The sequence below is a fragment of the Mobula birostris genome, chromosome 12 (assembly GCF_030028105.1).
Source record: "Mobula birostris isolate sMobBir1 chromosome 12, sMobBir1.hap1, whole genome shotgun sequence".
Taxonomy (NCBI): domain Eukaryota; kingdom Metazoa; phylum Chordata; class Chondrichthyes; order Myliobatiformes; family Myliobatidae; genus Mobula; species Mobula birostris.
Genome location: NC_092381.1, coordinates 39,137,511 through 39,155,815, shown reverse-complemented (window position 1 = coordinate 39,155,815; position 18,305 = coordinate 39,137,511).

The following is an 18,305-nucleotide window of genomic DNA, read 5'->3' as shown; positions in this document are numbered from 1 at the left end:
ACGTGGGTCCATTTTACTGTTAATTCAGTATTTACCCTACTTCCAGTTTTTTGGAGTAATTGATAGTGCATCAATAGGGTTGAAATTATGCTCCTTCATCACAGTCCTGATAAACTTCATGCACTGGCCCACAATTGTACAACCAGGTATCTACTTGGGGTGTCCCTCATTACAGCAAATTTGGAAATTCCTACTATGTTGACCCTGACAGAGTTCATAAGAACGAGTGCCATTTTTTTAAAAAGATATCAAAGTATGGTTGTTAGCTGATTCCCTTTTGTTAGGAGCAAAATCTGATGTTAAATCTTCATAGATCAGGATCTTGATCCCAGTCAGACTATCTTCTGGGTCAGTCTGTAAATGTTTGTACTTATGCTTACACTAAACGTACAAAGCATCACATTAAGGTCAAAATTACAAGAATACCTGACATAGACAATGAAAAAATCTGTGGATGCTGGAAATCCAAGCAACACACACAAATTCTGAAGGAGCTCAGCAGGCCAGGCAGCATCTTTGGAAAAGAGTAAACAGTCAACATTTTGGGCTGAGACCCTTCAGCAGGACTTAGGTGACCTGGTGAATAGCTGACATGGTAAAGATTCACCTTTTTCCCCCAACCATCCTTTTGGAATCTAACTTTTGGCAGCCAACAGATTACCAATGAAGAGGGCACCTACACCAAGTTCAAAGCTAATCTCTGAGGGTCCAGGACTGTTTATTTTGGTAACCACAATGATGGGCCTGTAACACTGTGATACCTGACATCACTCCACCATCAGTTATGCAAAATATAACCTCACATCCGCCCTACCAATTCGTGATTATCAATCAGATGGTTTATAGAACTAGCATCTCAATAAGGTGTTTACCTTTTCCTCAATCACTGATAAGTTAGGCATCACACATTCAAAATTAAACTTCAGTATCAATGAGCAGAAGTGTTGTTAAGCTGACATCACCCAAAAACACTGCATAAAATATGAATATTACAGAATAACATCAGTGAATTTGTTAAGAAGCATCCAGAGTAGTAGTTGAATCAGCAAGACTATGGACCAAAGATGGGTAAGAGGGAAGAGTAAAGGCAAGTACAATGGTAGGCCTGTTTCTATGCTGCATGTTTATATAACTCTGCACTTGAATAAGGCAATGAGTTTTATTTTGTTTGTAACTTGCAGGACATAGTTTTGAAAATATTATCAGTTTACACAATTTAGCTCACGTTGGAATGCAACTACGTATTACCATTTCTACACAGATAAAACACACCATCCAGTGGGTGAGTCTGCATAACGTAGTTAAATTACTCTTTGCTTTACACTGTATAGATGGAATGTAAATTTATGCAACAAGTACAAGATAAACAGCAAATCCAACCCAAAATGACAATGTTCTGTTCTTGACAACAAGAAAGCTGAAATGTTGTAGCCTAAGCACGTACTATGCAAAATACTCAGCAATGTCTCAATATTATCAACGGAACTCAACTCCAATTTTGACACTGCCCAAGCAGAACCCACTGGGCTTTTCTTAAAAGCTAAAGGCAGAAGAAGCCCAAAGTGGTACATTGTTATTGTTTTCCCTAAGAAGCCAAACATAACTAAAGAAGATTGTTGTCAGTCGCTGTCTCAGAATGCGCTTACAACTAACTCCCAGACCCAGCTTACCTAAGGAATTGCATCAGGTGGAAGGTCTCTGAGCTGCCTGGCTTCCTTTGAATGAAGCTCTGGCCATGGCATTGCAGCTCTGCCTTGTGGTAGCCCTACGTGTTGATCATGTGATAACAAATGTGATATCCCCTCAGATGTCTCTACATTTCCTCTGTAATGGTCAGTAATTTGTAGTTGACTTTTAGTCACAGTGAGCAAGTTGGTTGCCTAGACAATGGCTTTTCCCTGAGAGATGCAAGGTAAAATGTAAGCACAAGTTCATTCTATTTATGCAGTACATGTGACCAGCTGAGAAATCAAATTAAATACACACAATAATACATACAAATACATCCCCGAAACAGGTTACAATGTTGATAGAAGATTGAAAAATGTAAATGATCAAAAAAACCTGTTACAAATCAAACTGTGATCATCCTTTCTGAACAGACAATTAACCTTACCTTCAATGAGACATGTGATTATCCAGAAAGGAATACAACAAGCAATTAAGAGGAAAGGGGCACGTTGGCCTCCACTGAGAGAACTTTAGATGACTGGTCAGCTATTTTTGTTAATGGTGAAGGCTCAATCGAGAGATAGATATGAGCCTAGCTATCTAGTTGCTCCTATGCCTATTCTTTTTCTGAATTTTCATGTTTGAATAATTCCCTTACTTTGATTATATTTTGTATTTGGGGTTATAACACCTATATCTCTTTTTCTGGTATTTATAATTACTTTAAAATAATCTGTACCAAGAACTTGCACCTCTTATAATTGAGAAACAAGCCTTAATTAGGGAATTGAGCTTTTGGTGCTCATGACATTACATGACATTTTCTAATGCCACAAAGCTATAAAACCATAAGAAATAGTAACAGAACTAGGCCATTTGACCCATTGAGTCTGCTCCACTACTCCATCATGGCTGATTTATAATCCCCCTCAACCTCAGTATCCCAACTTCTCCCCCAACACCTTTGACGCCCAAGAACCTAATAACCTCCACTTTAAATATTCCCAATGACTTGGCCTCCACAGCTGTCTGTGACAATGAATACTACAGAATTGCCATCATCTGGCTAAAGAAATTCTTCCTCATCTCTGTTCTAAAAGGATGTCTTTCTATTCTGAAGCTGTGCTTGCTGGTTCTGGACTCCCCCACTATTGGGAACAACCTCTTCATGACTACTTCCCATCTAGGCCTTTCAATATTCTGTATACCCCCTCATTCTTCTAAACTCCACTGAGTACAGGTCCAGAGCTACCAGATGCACCTCATATGTTAATACATTTATTACCCTGACAAGCCAGGTTATGTGAGGTTAACAATTATGACTGGATCCTCTCATCACTTAAGCCACACACAATGTTACATTACAGGATTTAACAATTCATCAAAGTTGCAATGCCTTGTAAAATCCTTTAATGTAATAACATACTCACCTACTCTTTCTCCATTTGATTCTATGTGCGAAACTTAAAATAAATACAGATTACAATATTCCTCCAATGTCTGTTTAACTTCAACAAATGAAACTTACTCGACTTTCTGTTGAGACTACTTGTTCGCTCAGTGTTAAAAGAAAGTATTTGTTTCAAAATGGCGCTAGCGAATAATGCAACCAACATGCAAGATGCTGCCGACAGTTCATAAAATATGATTCTACTACTAAGCCGCGCTTCTTTGGAACTTGTGATTTACAGTTTGATGGTGTGTTTTTGAGCCGATTGTGCGATCTGGCACTTTGTTCTCTCTGAAGGGGTTCGGTGAGGTTGAACGCGGATTGTGCACCTGGAGGCCTGGAAGCATGCATGCAGGGTGCAAGCCCATGATCAATTCCATTGCTTCTCTCGAATTGAGGCATTGGGCAATACTGAAGTCAATGAAGACGAGACCGGTGGACGGGCGGGTGTTCGGCACCATCTGCCTGCGCTTGACCAGTTTTCCTCTCTCATTCGCTAGCTGCTGTCGGTGGAAAGTGCAGGAGTCTTGGGTTCCTCGTTGCCAAGATTGATGGGCAAGGGTCACAGCTGTGGGCTTGTTTTGGGGACCTTAAGGTTTATGTTACATGTGCTACAGGATTTTGGTTACTTTTTTATTGCTGTTTTTGAGTGGTTTGATCGAGGTGATCGGTGAGGACCGGGGCGCTTATGTGAAGACTGTCTCGATGGTCTGCAGTCGGCCAGTGGCACTGAACTGAAAATCTGCAGATGCTGGAAATTCAAAGCAACACCCACAAAATGCTGGAGGAACTCAGCAGGTCAGGCAGCATCTATGCAGGCAAAGATGCAGTCAATGTTTCAGGATGAAGCCCTTCTTCAGGACTCCTGGCTTGATGCTGATGTTCACTCCCATTTTGTTGTTTGCACAATTTGTTCTTTTTTGATATGTTGGGTGTTTGATGTTTTTTCTACGAACAGGTTCCACGCTGTTTCTTTGTTTCTGGCTGCCTGCAGGAGGACAAATCTCAGATTTGTATTCTGTATAAATACTTCGATAATAAATGTACTTTGAACTTTGAATGTTGAACTCAGAGAATAGTCTTCTTCTATTCATTTATGGCAGTCTTCTGTACTTGCACACTTTTAACATGAACTTCAACCACAATTTTTTTTACAATGAAATTCTTCTTCAGTTTTTTTTAAAAACCGTTAAAAATAACTAGATTGCACACTTCCATGCTGCCTGTGCATTTTCTCTGTGCTTGAAGCATCTGTTTGTCCCATTTTCAATCTAGGCAATGACATTGCTCCTTTCAAGTCTTCTCTGCATCATTGTCTATTCTTCCCATGTCGAATTCTCCTGTCTCACAATCCTGCTACTTTTTTTAATTGCAGCTTCCTGTGCACTTGATACACCCTTCTGTGATGTCCCAAACATTCTGTAAGTGCAATTCCCTCAACTGCAAAGTCGGAAGGTAAACAGTTTCAGCGTATCAAGATCTGGCTGCTTATCTAAGATTAACAATTAACAACCATGTGTACTTATATCACATGTATGATGATGTTATTATGTCCTGTACACACAAGACTTTTGGTATTTTTACATATTAATATACCACAAACTTGTTTCCAGAGGCATGTTATTCCCTGCAGGAAAATTAGGAAAATGCCAGCAGATCATTCATTTATCCATTCTCATCAGCTGACTGACTTGCCCAACCTCAATGGAAAATGACAGTCTATTCTTCACTTAATACTCACAGGAAAATCATAATTTATAAAAGCAGGTTGATATTTGTTTATAAGCTATAGATGACAGTTGAAAGATGCTTGATGGTAAAATGTAGCTACCCTCCTGAAGATTGCTCCTCAGTTCAATCCAATTTGCTTAAAACCTCCAAAGTCAATTTGCCTGTGTGTAATATGAAGCAAATTGCACGGGTAAGAAAAAAATCTGGTTTACTTTAATCTTAATCTACTTTGTTTCATATATAGTATCTTGAAGGGAAAGTTCATTGGTGAATTTAAGACATTTCCAAGCAGAATGTGCTCTGGATAATTCCAGTGATGACAGAATCAGAGGTGAAATAGCTGAAGTAGATTTGAAAATTAGATGAAATGATATTAGGAGAGACAAATTTTTCAAAAACTCATTAGTTCCCCATCAATATCCATTCATTCCTTCCATTAACGTGATGTCACCATCTTTCCCCTCCCCCTTCTGCATTTTAAAAGAACCACAACCTCACAACACCCTGATCCAAATCACAACTGCTCGCAAATCCCCTACCTTGCCTTCCGATGTTACCTCCCCAAATACTGAACTTTCACCTTCTCTCTTCCCACCTTACTGAACCTTGAATACCCTTTTCAGATTGGACAGTGATTTAAAAGCATTTTTTTCAGTTTTGTAAAGATCTATTTACTGTTCACAATGTGGCCTCCTTTATATTTGTTGGGACCGCTGTATTAAGTCAGTAAATATAATGCCTAAGCTTCTGGTTACTTGTTACCTCAGTACTTGGTCCAACTGCCATTCTGATCTTAACACACTCACTGTGCAATGTTGGAGCGTGAGGAACAAACCATGCAAATTTTAAATCCTTGTTCAATTCAAGTAACTACAGGTCAAATATTTTTATTTCATTTAAGGGAAAAGTTCTAGAAGCAGCAATTATAGTGACACTAGATGTCACTTGCTATGTATTAATAAAAAGAAAGCCTGCATGAAATTATTAACTGCTAGAGATTGTTGATGGGGTAATAGAGAGGATCAAAGAGGGAATTGTAGTCGATGTGGTATATAGAGAGTTCCAATAGACATTTAATTATGTGCAATATAACAGGGTTATTATGAAGATTGAAGGCTATGGAATAAGTGGGGCTGTGGCAGTACAGCAATATTTAAAATTTTCACAGGTACTGTATAAATAGAGTAGAGAGAAACTGTTCGCATTGGCAGATTAATCAGGATCAAGTGATATAGAATGAAGATAATTGACAAAACAACCAGAAGTAACATAAGGTATGAACTACTATATTTATGTTGTGATATGAAATATGAGGTCTGAAGTAATACTGGAAGTTGATTCAATTGTTGAATACAAAAACAGCTGGATAAATACCTAAAGAGAAAGATGTAGCAGGACTATAGGAGAGGACAGGGAGTAAGGCAAACCAAATTGCTCCTATATAGAGTCAGTAAAAATTTTAATCTACATTCCTTTGTACTGTGTCATGGTCCGGATCAGGTTCCCTTTAAATTTACTTTGTTTTTGTGTTACGATCCGGACAGTTGACTCCCTGTTTCTCTTTAATTCCCCGTTTTCCCGTGTCCCTCGGGTTTGGTGATTAAAGGCAATTTACTCTCGACTGAACGAACAGTTCATACATCTCTGGCCTTCAGCCGTTTGGTACGAGAGCGTTATGGAGCGTTAACAAAGTCCTTAAGCTAGTGCAAGCCAATGTCACCTGGCCGGAGCCAGCTAAGTTTCTTGCCGGAGCAAGCCAAGTCTCCTCCCGAAGCAAGTGCCAACAAGCCGCCTTCCCTTGCCAGAGCGGATCCGTCAAAGTTAACCCGCCGGGGTGAGTCAAGAGCTCGCCGCTGCTTGGAGCGCACTTGTGCCCAGTTGTAGTACTGGCTATCGTTGTGTGGTCTCCATATCCATGTCCTGTGTCTAAAAGGGATCCCGGCCCTGTATCCTAGAACAATCCTGTCCCTGTGTCAAGAAGAGTCCCGACTCTGTCCTGTGTCTAAGGAGGATTCCTGGCTCAGTGCTTTTTGTCCTGTGTCTGAGTCTGTCCAATGAATAAGAAGAGACCGGACTCCGTCCTGTGTCTAAGGAGGAGTCCCGGCTCAGTCTTCTATGTCCTGTGTCTGAGTTCCAGGTCCTGGCTCCAAGGTTCAAGCATCAAGTCCTGGCTCTGAGGTTCAAGTATCAAGTCCTGGCTCCGGGGTCCAAGTATCAAGTCCTGGCTCCGGGGTCCAAGTATCAAGTCCCAAGCTCTGAGGTTTCAAGTATTAAGTCCTGGTTCCGAGGTCCGTGCTCTGCGTCCTGGCTCCGATGTCCGAGCTCCGAGTCCCGGCTCCAATGTCCGAGCTCCGAGTCCTGGCTCCGAGGTCTGTGCTCTGAGTCCTAGCCCAGACCCTTAGTCCCAGCTTGGTCCAGGGCCTGTCCTTGTCCTTTACGCTTATTCCCACTTCCACTTTGCTCTTTTTGTAATGAGTAATAAACTCAATTTAGTTAACCCTACAAAATGTGCTTGTGTCCTGCATTTGGGTCCGCCGCAGTGCCCCCATTATGACGTACTGAGAGAATTCTGTGATTCTGAACTTCTGTAAAATGAAGTTCACTGCAAGCTTGATCATTCAGCTGGACACATTATAGCACTCAGTATTCAATATTTTGTTCATGAGTTCCAGATAATGATTCTGATATTTGCATTTATGTCTCTTCTGGAACGAGCTTTCATTCCTTTACTTGATCCACTACCATACCTATTGCTTTGCAACATTATTCCTTGAGTAATTTATCTCTTTTCCCTTCCACTCTTCCACAGGTCTCCTTCCCAATCTCACTTTCTCTGCCTCTGTCGTGTTTAAGTTATGCTACACGTTGCTTCTCTACAAAGTGCCCTTACTTTTGTTCCATTCCAACTGCTCCATATTCTTGTCGCCTCCAGTTGTGACTCTTCCAATGAACACCTGGCACATCCCTCATCCTTGATACTTCAACTCATCCAAATCTCTTGTTGAAACCCCTTAATGCACACCAGCCAGTTCACACAGCAGTCTGTCTTTTCTGAATATATTTGTTCCTGGTCTTTCAGCAGCTTCAAAAAGTACTTCATCATTGTGGATAAATCTCTGTGCAATCTTACACTCCTTGTCTCTGTCTGTTTCTACAACCCTGAAACCCACATACAGAGCAGTCCAGACAATATCAAATACAGTAGATACATATGCTGAAATTCAGAAATGAAAGGAGAAAATCTGAAACTCTGAGACTCCCTGGTGTAGTCATACATACATACATACATACATACACAGTGCCTATAAAAAGTATTCCTTCCTCTTGGAAGTTGTTATGTTTTATTGTTTTACAACGTTGAATCACAGTGGATTTAATTTAGCTTTTTTGACTCTGTTCAAAAGAAAAAGACTTTCACGTCAAAGTGAAAACAGATCTCTACAAACTGTTCTAAGTTAATTACAAATATAAAAACACAAAATATTCACCCCGTTTAATATGACACACCAGATCATCACTGGTGCAGCCAATTGGTTTTAGAAGTCACATAATTCATTAAATGGAGATCACCTGTGTGCAGTCAAGCTGTTTCAATTGATTGTAGTAAAAATTGCACCCTGTAGCTGGAAGGTCCAACTGCTGGCGAGTCAGTATCCTGGCAAAAACTAGACCATGAAGACAAAAGAACAATCCAAGCCACTCTGTGGAAAGGTTATTGAAAGGCACAAGTCAAGAGATGGATACAAGAAAATTACCAAGTCACTGAATATCACTTGGAGTAGCGTTAATTCAAACATCAAGAAATAGAATGAATATGGCACAGCTATAAATCTGCCTAGAACAGCTGTCCTCAAAAGCAGAGTGACCATACAAGAAGGGGACTAGTGAAGAAGGCCACCAAGAGACTTATGACAACTCTGGAAGAGTTACAAGCTTTAGTGGCTGAGATGGGAGAAACTGCACATTTGACAACTGTTGCCCGGGTGCTTAACCAGTTGCAGCTCTATAGAAGACTGGAAAAGAGAAAACCACTGTTTAAAAAAGAAACTCACGTGAAATCTCATTAGAGTTTGCCAGAAGGCATTTGGGAGACTCTGAAGTCAGCTGGAAGAAGGTTCTATGGTCTGATGAAACCAAAATTGAGCTTTTCAGCCATCAGACTAAATGTTCTGTTTGGCATAAGCCAAACACCACACATCATCAAAAACACACCATCCCTATCATGAAGCAAGGTGGCGGCTGCATCACGCTCTGGGGATTCTTCACTGCAGCAGGCCCTGGAAGGCTTGTGAAGGTAGAGGGTAAAATGAATGCAGCAAAATGCAGGGAAATCCTGGAGGAAAACCTGATGCAGTCTGCAAGAGAACTGTGACTTGAGAGAAGATTTGTTTTCCAGCAGGACAATCAACCAAACATAAAGCCAAAGTTACACAAGAATGGCTTAAAACCGGCAAAGTTAATGTCTTGGAGTGGCCAAGTCAGAGTCCAGACCTCAATCCAATTGAGAATTTGTGGCTGGACTTCAAAAGTGTTGTTCACTCATGATCCCCATGCAATCTGACAGACCTTGTTCAGTTTTGTAAAGAAGAATGGGAAAAAATTGCAGTGTCTGGATGCACAAAGCTGATTAAGACCTATCCACATGGACTGTTGCCAAAGGTGCATCTACTAAATACTGACTTGTAGGGGGTGAATACTTATGCAATTAATTATTTTGTATTTTACATTTGTAGTTAATTTCAATCACTCTGTAAATATCTGTTTTCACTTTGATACGAAATAGTTAGTTTCTGTTGATCAGTGTCAAAAAAGCCAAATTAAATCCACTGTGATTCAATGTTATAAAACAATTAAACATAAAACTTCCAAGGGGTGTGGGTGAATGCTTTTATAGGAGAAGTAAGAATATCTGGGGTGGGTGGGGTCTTTGATTATGTTGGCTGCTTTATCAAGGCAACAATGTGTGTAGACCGAGTCCATGGAGGGGTGGCTATTTTATGTGATACCCCCCAGCTCTCTGCTGTTTCTTGCGGTCTCAGACAGAGCAGTTGCCAGACCGAGTCCTAATGTACCTGGATAGGATGGTTTCTAGAGTGCATCTATCAAAATTGGAGAGGGCCAAATTGTACATTAAACTTCCGTAAGCCTCTGTTGCGCATATCTATCTATTTTTGAATAATCCAGCAGGTCAGGGTCTACTGCATAATCATTTTATTGCAGGTTAATTCAATGGAATTGTAGCATAGTTCAGTGAAGCGTGGGTGGAGGGATTACTAAGGGACCATGCTGATGGCTGGTGGGCAAGTCACAATATCTTATTGCAACAGTAGGCTTAAATGGTTTAAATTGTCAACCTCTTAAATGATCCTTTACTGTCTTCATTTAACTCAGAAAATCCAGGTCAGTTTTTCCAAACTCAGGATGAAATATGCAGTCAGCTGTGCTGCTGCTAATCATGTCTGAGTGCTCAGGAACTCCAGGCAAGAGTGGAATGGGACTGATCATAAAGTCTATTATGGCAAAACAATAAGCTGCAAATCACGATCTGTATCAAAAACTACTACACTCAACTACTGTGCATCTTTGTATAATAAAAAAATTAGCAAGAGTGGAGGTAGGGAATGGCAGTCATTGGACCAATTTTGGAATATGTTAATTATCTGAAAAGAAGAAGAAATTCTCTGACTGTTAATCGTCCTTTGTTCCTCTCCCAACCTGCACCTGGTGAGCCCTCCCAGTTACATGCAAAATAACCAGCTTCTGATATCATAGAGTCGGCAAGAAATGAGGATATAAAAATCCTGCAGTTCATGTGGAACGGACATGAACCAATAATTTTCAATAGGAGGCACAATAAAATATCTCAGGAATTTCAGTGGAAACCCCTCATGTAATCCAGGGGAAATTTATCAAAATCAATACATTGAATCCTACCACCTGTGAAAAGCACATGATTGAAAGTGTATGAACTTCAGATTGCCTCTGCCATTGACCTCGCCGGCTCCAACACCTCAGGGCATATTCAAAAACCGGACTCCAGCAACGACCATGGACACCTTCAAAGCGATTGCAAAACCACCAACTGCGACTCCAGCCTTGAACTCCAGGCCGGGTCTTTATGTGCTGCTATTGTGACTCCTGTCTCCCCTTCCCCCACCAATACTCTGCAATCCCATCTCCCTCAGATCCCATCGTCAGCTCCTGGGTACCCAGAAGCTCCATCTTCCTCTCACCCCAACCCTCCCCTCTCCACTGACACCCCCAGCCTCTCCCCTCCCCCCTCTGATCCCAGCTCTCGTCCGTGCCGGGTTTTTACCATCCCCTCTGACCTTCAACTGTCGGAGGCAGAGCGCTCTGTCCTCAGTAAGGGCCTCACCTTTGTCCCCCTACGCCCACACCTCAGCGAGTTCCGTGTTCGCCATGATGCAGAACTCCTCTTCTGCCATCTCCGTCTCCGAGCCTACTTCTTCGGCAAGGACTCTTCCACCCCCACCGGTGACCCCTTTTCCCATCTTCAACCCTCCTCTTCTTCATGGACACCCCGCTCTGGTCTTCTGCCTGCTCTGGATCTCTTTATTGCTAACTGCCGATGGGACATCAACCGTCTCGACTTCACCGCATCTTGTTCCCATTCCAACCTCACTCCTTCCGAACGCTCTGCTCTCCACTCCCTCCGCACTAATCCTAACCTTACTATTAGACCTGTCGATAAGGGGGTGGGGGGTGCTGTTGTAGTCTGGCGTACTGACCTCTACCTTGCCAAGGCACAGCGACAGCTCGCGGATACCTCCTCTTATTTACCCCTCGATCGTGACCCCACTAAGGAGCACCAGGCCATTGTCTCACACACCATCACCGACTTTATCCGCTCAGGGGATCTCCCATCCACTGCTACCAACCTTATAGTTCCCACACCTCGCACTTCCCATTTCTACCTCCTACCCAAGATCCACAAACCTGCCTGTCCTGGCCGACCTATTGTCTCAGCTTGCTCCAGCCCCACCGAACTCGTTTCTGCATACCTCGACACAGTTTTATCCCCCCTTGTTCAATCCCTTCCTACCTATGTTCGTGACACTTCTCACGCTCTTAAACTTTTCGATAATTTTAAGTTCCCTGGCCCTCACCGCTTTATTTTCACCATGGATGTCCAGTCCCTATATACTTCCATCCCGCATCAGGAAGGTCTCAAAGCTCTTGCTTCTTTTTGGATCCCAGGCCTAATCAGCTCCCCTCTACCACCACTCTGCTCCGTCTAGTGGAATTAGTCCTTACTCTTAATAATTTCTCCTTTGGCTCCTCCCACTTCCTCCAAACTAAAGGTGTAGCTATGGGCACCCGCATGGGTCCTAGCTACGCCTGCCTTTTTGTTGGCTTTGTGGAACAATCTATGTTCCGTACGTATTCTGGTATCTGTCTCCCACTTTTCCTTCGCTACACCGACGACTGCATTGGCGCTGCTTCCTGCACGCATGTTAAGCTCGTTGACTTTATTAACTTTGCCTCCAACTTTCACCCTGCCCTCAAATTTACCTGGTCCATTTCTAACACCTCTCTCCCCTTTCTAGACCTTTCTGTCTCTATCTCTGGAGACAGCTTATCTACTGATGTCTACTATAAGCCTACTGACTATCACAGCTATCTGGACTATTCCTCTTCTCACCCTGTCTCTTGCAAAAACGCCATCCCCTTCTCGCAATTTCTCTGTCTCTGCCGCATCTGTTCTCAGGATGAGGCTTTTCATTCCAGGACGAGGGAGATGTCCTCCTTTTTTAAAGGAAGGGGCTTCCCTTCCTCCACCATCAACTCTGCTCTCAAATGCATCTCCCCCATTTCACGCACATCTGCTCTCACTCCATCTTCCTGCCACCCCACTAGGAATAGGGCTCCCCTGGTCCTCACCTACCACCCCACCAGCCTCTGGGTCCAACATATTATTCTCCGTAACTTCCGCCACCTCCAACGGGATCCCACCACTAAGCACATCTTTCCCTCCCCCCCTCTCTCTGCTTTCCACAGGGATTGCTCCCTACGTGACTCCCTTGTCTATTCATCCCCCCCATCCCTCCCCACTGATCTCCCTTCTGGCACTTATCCTTGTAAGCGGAACAAGTGCTACACATGCCCTTACACTTCCTCCCTCACCACCATTCAGGGCCCCAGACAGTCCTTCCAGGTGAGGCAACACTTCACCTGTGAGTCGGCTGGGGTGATATACTGCGTCCGGTGCTCCCAATGTGGCCTTCTATATATTGGCGAGACCCGACGCAGACTGGGAGACTGCTTTGCTGAACACCTACGCTCTGTCCGCCAGAGAAAGCAGGATCTCCCAGTGGCCACACATTTTAATTGCACATCCCATTCCCATTCTGACATGTCTATCCACGGCCTCCTCTACTGTAAAGATGAAGCCACACTCAGGTTGGAGGAACAACACCTTATATTCCGTCTGGGTAGCCTCCAACCTGATGGCATGAACATTGACTTCTCCAACTTCCGCTAATGCCCCACCTCCCCCTCGTACCCCACTCATTATTTATTTTAATACACACATTCTTTCTCTCACTCTCCTTTTTCTCCCTCTGTCCCCTTGACTATACCCCTTGCCCATCCTCTGGGTTTCTCCCCCCCCCTTTCTCCCTGGGCCTCCTGTCCCATGATCCTCTCATATTCCCTTTGCCAATCACCTGTCCAGCTCTTGGCTCCATCCCTCCCCTTCCTGTCTTCTCCTATCATTTTGGATCTCCCCCTCCCCCTCCCACTTTCAAATCTCTTACTAACTCTTCCTTCAGTTAGTCCTGACGAAGGGTCTCGGCCTGAAACATCGACTGCACCTCTTCCTAGAGATGCTGCCTGGCCTGTTGCATTCACCAGCAACTTTGATGTGTGTTGCTTGAATTTCCAGCATCTGCAGAATTCCTGTTGATTGAAAGTTTTAATTATTTTATATCAAGTAAATCAGATTTCCAGTGATTCTATTAGTCTAAGGATTATTCTATAGTCCTTTCTTGTTACCAGTAGTAATGCTCAGCCAATATTAAATTGTACTTATATGTTTCTTTTGGTCTTTTTATTTCAAAAATAGACTAAATTCAGAAAAAAATATACAAGTATTACAAGGCCAAACAGTACATTAATTTCCTGACTTTCATAGTTTTACTGTGTCTAAACATTTTATCGTTAAAATTCTTGCAGTGTTGGGCACCATTGTCGCCTATCTAGCCACGTTGAACAATATACGTTTCAAGTGCTTGAGAGGCTTTTCCATGGGACTCAGCCCTCACAATCCAGAGCAGTCCTTCCCCACAAAACCTTTACATTGGCTACATCAGCCTTCAGTGTGTCTCCTAGCATACACTTCTGCAGCATGGAATGTGCGAAATGACAATAATCCCTTAAGGACGTTGTGCTGTACTTGGAAGCCCAAGAGGTTTTGGGTGGATGAAACAGCATATTTCACTTAGTTAATGATCTTCTAGCAGCACTTGATATTTGTCTTTTAATTACTTATTCCGCTGCTGTCACATCAAGGAAGCCAAGAGCAGAAACACTGAATGGAATTCTTCATTAATCCATACATACAGTAAGACCATAAGACATAGGAGCAGAATTACACCATTTGGCCCATTGAGAGTCTGCTCCACCATTCCATCATGACTGATTTATTTTTGCCCCCAACCCCATTCTCAGCATGCCCACGGTTTACCTGTATGTTTTTGGAATGTGGGACGAAACTGAAGCATCCAGAGAAAACACAGGATCACGGGGAGAAGTACAATCTCCTTACACACAGCCATGGGTATTGAACCCAGGTCACTAGCACTGTAAAGTGCTGTGCTAATCACTATGCCACCATGTAGGTTAACACATTATCATTATTCTTTTATCATCTTTTTGAGGATACAATAGGGTCTTTCAAACAGGTACATGGAGCCCTAGAAAAATAGAGGGCTATGCAGTAGGAAAATTCTAGGCAGCTTCTAGATTAAGTTACATGGTCAGCACTATATTGTGGGCCGAAGGGTCTGTAATGTGCTGTAGATTACTATGTTTCTATCATTGTTACTTTACTGAGTGAACTATTTTGGAATTATCCATGGACTACCATCTCAAAGCAAAAATCACATCAGATCCGGATTCTCATTTTGAGAAATAACTTAAAGAAGGACATTTATAGCTGCTAGGAGGAACAAAACCATCCTTATTGGCCCAATAGAAATAAAGTAGGCTCTGTAATCTTGGGATATATTCTCTGTTATTGCTAATGCCATTATTCCACCCACTCCACTATCTCTCTTCATTGATACCAAACAAACAACCAAAATATCAAACCAGTCAGAATCTGTGGGATGGTTTCATGACCCTCACTAGACAGCAAGTTGTTTTTGAGGCCAAAAAATTAGGCTTTGATTCGCCTACCTTATGCCCACTAAAAAGGCAGAACCAAATTAATCTTCAACCAGTTTCTCACAGCCATGTAGAGATACACGCTTGTTACTTTTCAATTGTTCTTCCAAAAAAAAATTAAGAAGGAATTAAATTAGCAGCATTAAAAATCACTTTCTTGACATTTGCATCCTTGGTGCTTTTCCATTGCCTGAAAATTTATTAAAAGCAGGACACATATTAAAAGTTTCCTGGCCTGGAGCTGATTTTACCTTTTATGAGACAAGCCTCAACAGTACTGAATGCCTACATGGGCAGCGAATTCTGGCTGCAATTTTGAGTCAGAAGTTTTATTAATATTGAATTGGCAAAATGTAGATGACTGAGCGACTGTTCTACTAAATTAACTCCCAATTTCAGGTTTCTGGAATACCCAGAGGATGTGTGCAGAAACAGCAACTACTACTACTACTACTACTAATAATAATACAACCAATGGCTAAATATGGAACACATAAGTATCTGGGATATCAACGAGCAAAGAAAATAGATTGATTGCAATAAAGGGAAAACTTTTGACAAAATTTACTTCATGGCTTAAGAAAATCAGCCAAATAGAGCTCAATAGTAAAAAATATAATAAAGTCAAAAAGCACCTTTGCTATACCCATGTAAGACCACAAGACCATAAGATATAGGAGCAGAATTAGGCCCTTTGGCCCATCAGGTCTGCTCCACCTTTTCATCATGGCTGATCCATTTTTCCACTCAGCCCCAATCTCCTGCCTTCCTCCCATATCTCTTCAAGCACTGACCAGTCAAGAATCTATCTACTTCTGCCTTAAATATACATAAAGACTTGGCCTCTACAGCTGCCTGTGGCAACGAATCTCACAGAATTCATTACTATGTGGCTAAAGAAATTCCTCCTCATCCATTCTAAAAGGACACTCCTCAATTCTGAGGCTGTGTCCTCTGGTCTTGGACTCTACCAACATACGAAACATCCTCTCCGAATCCACTCTTTCAAAATCTTTCACCATTCGAAATGGTTCAATGAGGTCACTCCTCACTCTTCTGAATTCCAGAGAACACAGTCCCAGAGCCATCAAATGCTCTTCACATGGCAAGCCGTTCAATCCTAGAATCATTTTCATGAACTTCCAGTTTCAGCACATCCTTTCTAAGAAGAGGGGCCCAAAACTCCTCAAATTACTCCAAGTGAGGCCTCACCAGTGCTTTATAAAGCCGCAACATTACATCCTTGCTTTTTTAAGTCCTCTTGTAATGAATGTGATATCTTGGTCTGAAACTGATCTGGAAAATTTACAAAGTAAAATAAGAAATGAAATGACATATTTTAGAAAACACTATGTACACTCGAACGCCCTTGGATTAACACTACCTAGGACAGAAAGAGGAAGAGGAATAACAGACATAAAAAAATTACACGAAGGTCAGATAAAACTTCTAAGGATATACTTTCATCAGCGATTCAGGAATAGCTTCCTCCCCTTTGCTATCCTATTCCTAAATGAACTTAGAAGTTTTAGACACTACCTCACTTTCTTTAAGATAGAGTATTTCTGTTTTTGCATATTTTTAATAATCTATTCAATATACATAATTGATTCACTTGTTTATTTATTATTATGTCTTATTTTATTTTTTTTTCTCTCTCCACTAGATTATGTACTGCTTTGAACTGCTGCTGCTAAGTTAACAAATTTCACATCACATGCCGGTGATAATAAACCTGATTCTGATTCCAATTCTGAAAAACTTGATTCAGCACACCACATGAGTATATGCAATTCAGATAAGAGGTCCACACCACTCAACTTAAGTGAAAGCACAACCCAGAAAAACAAAGAAATTATCACTATAGAAGAAAAGTTTAACCAATGGAAGAGCATGACCCTCCATTGAAGACGTCCCCACAATCTGAGCAGACTAGATGTCGACAAGTGTTAAACGCTTGGCTCAGAGTTGGAGTTCATACAGGATCAGGTGGTTAACACAGAAGATTATAATAAACGACCAACAAATTCAAGATGATAAATGCACAAAATGCCAAGAGAAACCAGAAACAATCCAATACATTGCAGGATCCTGTAGAAATTTAACTCAATCTGATTAAATACACAGGCACAATCAAGTGGCAAACATCATTCACCAAAATCTTACTTTAAAATACAAACTCATAAAAGACAATATACCTTACTATAAATACAAACCTGATCCAGTTTTAGAGTAAAGGTCCTACAAATTATATTATATCAATTACTACAGTTAGGACAATCCATAATAACTGCTGGATAAACATGATAAACATGCAAGAATAAATATAGTCATTCCAAACATATACAATTGTAGCCTGGGGAAAAGTACACACTCAGGACAACAAAGACTTTATTGGGTTTTAATTCCTTTATCTGTTTTAGATGTTTAAGTGCCAGAAGAGGGTTGCGAAGCAAAACAAATGAATTTACAACCAGTTCTTGCTGCTAAAATCTCAGTTTAACTTTCGACTCACACCCTTGTGTATGGACAGAATTGTGTATGTAATATAAAAAATACCAGAACAAATACAGTACTAATACAGTAGTGGCAATTCTGAAGGAACACAATACAAACAACATTAGAATCCCACCCACCCTGCATCTTAAACATAACAGCGAAAAATGTAAGCGAATACATCCCATCTAAGACGTACACACGTGCTGAACTTCCGAACAGAGACTAAACATTCACATTACGAGGTTGCATGCACAATCAGTCCTGATACAATAAAGTTAGACAAAAGGTACACTTTGGCACAACTTTTACAAGATATTGCTTGGTAGTTAAATTACAGGAAGACTGACCTACTTGGCTGGTGAGGAACTTTGCCCAAGCCACGCGATCCAGTGTTGAGTCATTTACTGGATTAAGTCTAAAGCATCCACATGTATAACATTTCAAATTACTGATATTCTCGATCCGCCAACAACCATAAACAAATTCACATGGATATTGTCAATTAATGCTCACCTTTCCTCACCATGCCCAGCCTCGGGAGGAACCC